Source organism: Pistacia vera, unplaced genomic scaffold (genome assembly GCF_008641045.1).
Source record: "Pistacia vera cultivar Batoury unplaced genomic scaffold, PisVer_v2 Contig495, whole genome shotgun sequence".
NCBI lineage: Eukaryota > Viridiplantae > Streptophyta > Magnoliopsida > Sapindales > Anacardiaceae > Pistacia > Pistacia vera.
The window spans coordinates 631,359-634,575 of NW_022196329.1; the positions used below are offsets into that span (position 1 = coordinate 631,359).

Below are 3,217 nucleotides of genomic sequence, written 5' to 3' on the forward strand. Positions count from 1 at the left end.
AGTATGAAGGAACAGTTCCAAGTAAAACTTGATGAGGTGATTTATAGTAGAGGATCGGAGTTGGAAGTTTGTTAATAAGAAATGTGGCAGTGAGAATACATTCACCCCAAAAAGAAAGAGGCAAGTTTGCTTGAAAACGTAGAAATCTAGCAACATCAAGGAGATGTCGATGCTTACGTTCTACAACGCCATTTTGTTAGGGGGTCACAATGCAACTACGTTGGTGAATAATACCATTTTCATGAAACCATGTTTGAATTTGTTTAGAAAGAAATTCAGTACCATTGTCTAAATGAATGGTTTGAAGTTGAGGAAGAAAAATCTGCCCATTACCAGAGTTGATACGAGAAATTTTCGTGTTGAATTGACGATTGATTTGATTAAAAAAATGAATTAACATGTTGAAAGTTTCAGATTTATGTTTCATTAAATAAATCCAAGTACACCTTGAATAATCATCAACAATAGTTAAAAAGAAACGTGATCCATTTTTGGACGGGATAGAAAAAGGACCCCAAATGTCAACATGAATTAATTCAAAACAATGAGACGAACAAGATGATCTTTGAGTAAAAGAAAGGCGCGGCTGTTTAGCACGCGGACATACATCACAAACAAAATCTTTATTCGCAATAATAATGGGAAAGTTCTTAACAATGAAATCAAAACGAGACCTAGATGGATGACCAAGGCGAGAATGCCATAGGTCAAATTTATTACAATGCTTGAATGAAAAAGCAGAATTAAAAACTAAATCTGCATCTAGGTAAAAAAGACCATTTCGAGCACTACCCCGACCAATCTTCTTCTTCGTTGCTCGGTCCTGAAATATACATTCAGAAGATGAAAAGAATACATCACAATTTGTTGAATTGGTTAATTGTGAAATAGATAACAAATTGTATTTGAAAGATGGAATGTGAAAAACATTAGTGAGAATAAGTGATGGTGAACAATGAACTGTGCCTATGTGTGTCACAAGCGTATGAGAACCATCAGGCAATTGAACTGCCATGCTTTTATGAACAGTAGAATATGAAGAAAAAAAATAAAGAGATGTACATATATGATTAGAAGCACCTGAATCAATAATCCAACAAGAGGACAAACAAGTGAGAATTGTACCTGCCAAATGGACTGATGATCCACCAGATTCCTCTTTGGATAAAAGTGCAAGAAGCTTGTTGTATTGTTCAAGTGTTAATTGATTAGTAGCGGAAGTGGATGGAGGTGGCCCTAATTTCTTCACCTGCGTATTTGGAAAGCCATGAATCTAGTAGCATGTGGCAAGAGTATGACCATGCTTGTTACAATGTTCACAAAAAGGACGTTGATGCTTTCCTGATGGCTGAGAAGGTGGTTTAAATGCCTGAAACAGTGCCGAATCAATGGTAGGAGTTGTTCGAATATTAATCTCTTGTTGTTTTTCTTCTTGACGTACCAAATTATGGATACACTGAATTGAAGGGAACGACTCCATTAAGAGAATTTGACTGCGAATTGCTGAAAAACGATCATGGAGTCCTTGAAGAAACTCCATGGCACAATCTTGATTTTGCTAATCAATACTGCTTTTAGCATTACCATAGATACATGGAGTGACACAGACAATGGAACTGAGTTCGTCCCATAAGGATTTGAGTTGTGTGAAATATGATGAAACAAACATACCTTCTTGCTTGAGAAGTCCGAATGAAGTCAAAACCCTACCCGTTTTGCTTGAATTGATTTTTATCCGTGTTTTCATCTCGCATTCATAGTTTATTTTTAGTTTAAATTTTATTGTTCAGTTCTAATTAGAAATAGCTCCCATCAATCCAAAACTAATCGATTGCTCCAACTTGATAACATTAGGAAACTTAGTGCTTAGCTAACAATCCTCATGGGAACGATACTCTACTCATCACTTTATTACTTTGTACGACTAGTATATTTGCTACATATTGCATGTTGTAGGAAACACGCAACAAGTTTTTGGCATCGTTGCCGGGGACTGTTTTAAGTTAACATTGAGTTTTTCTATAGTTAGCTAGATTGAAGTTTTTATTTTTTTGTTTTTAATTTTCAGTTGAGTTGTGATCTCACTTTCCTTCACCTCTGTTCGTGCAGTTTATGCGAAGAGCGAGACGTCAACCAGTGGTTCCTATTGACCTTGAGATTGAGAGAACCTTCAGAAGACGTAACAGAGAAGAAGAGAAAGAGAGGATCTAGTTGTAGAAGCGGAAGAAATAGTTGTTGAAATGGCTGAACTAGAAAATAGGACACTGAGGGAATTTTCAGTTCCCACAGTGAATGGTAGTGGGTCGAGTATCACTAGACCTACGGTGCAAGCCAATAACTTCGAGATCAAGCCGACAATCATCCAGATGATCCAACAGTCGGTTAGATTTAATGGTGATTTGAAGGAAGATCCGAATCAGCACATTGCAAATTTCTTAGAAATTTGTGACACCTTCAAGTCAGATAGAGTATCGGATGATGCCATTAGATTGGGGTTATTCCCATTCTCACTAGGGGATAAAGCCAAGGGGTGGTTAATGGCTTTACCACTGGGAACAATAACAACTTGGAATGATCTAGCACAGAAATTCCTCACCAAGTCCTTTCCTCCAGCTAAATCAGCAAAATTGAGAAATGATATCACATCATTTCTACAAGATGATTCCGAGTCGTTGTATGAGGCTTGGGAGAGATACAAGGAGTTAATGAGGAAATGCCCATACCATGGTTTGCCAGTTTGGCTTCAAGTCCAAACATTTTACAATGGTTTGATAGGTAATGTGTAAACCATGGTAGATGCAGCTTCAGTAGGGGCCTTGCAGAATAAGACACCAGAAGAGGCTTATGAGTTGCTTGAGGTTTTAGCAAGCAACAACTATCAAAGACCAAATGAGAGAGCAATAACAAGAAAATCTTCGGGTCTACATGAAGTTGATGCTTTTACAACCATCTCAGCCCAACTCACGGCACTTCAGAAACAGTTGGGAAGTATGCAGTAAACTCTATGCAAGTACCTCAACTAACTTGTGATTTTTGTGCAGGAAATCATGGGAGCAGCAACTGTCAAGTTGGGAACACCTTTGCTTCGTCATCTTCATCAACGGAGCAAGTGAACTACTTGGCAGGAAATCAGAGACAACCAAACAACCCATATTCCAACACATACAACCCGGGGTGGAGAAATCATCCAAATCTAGCTTGGGGAAATCAGAACCAG

General features: G+C 38.0%; 1 non-coding gene across 1 annotated transcript; it reads right to left on the bottom strand.

Annotated features, from left to right (window-relative positions):
* Positions 1 to 2,624: 2,624 nt before the first annotated feature.
* Positions 2,625 to 2,731, bottom strand: LOC116105224. The gene has a single exon (XR_004124046.1). It is a non-coding gene; the product is annotated as a small nucleolar RNA R71 (small nucleolar RNA).
* Between the last annotated feature and the right edge of the window lie 486 nt (positions 2,732 to 3,217).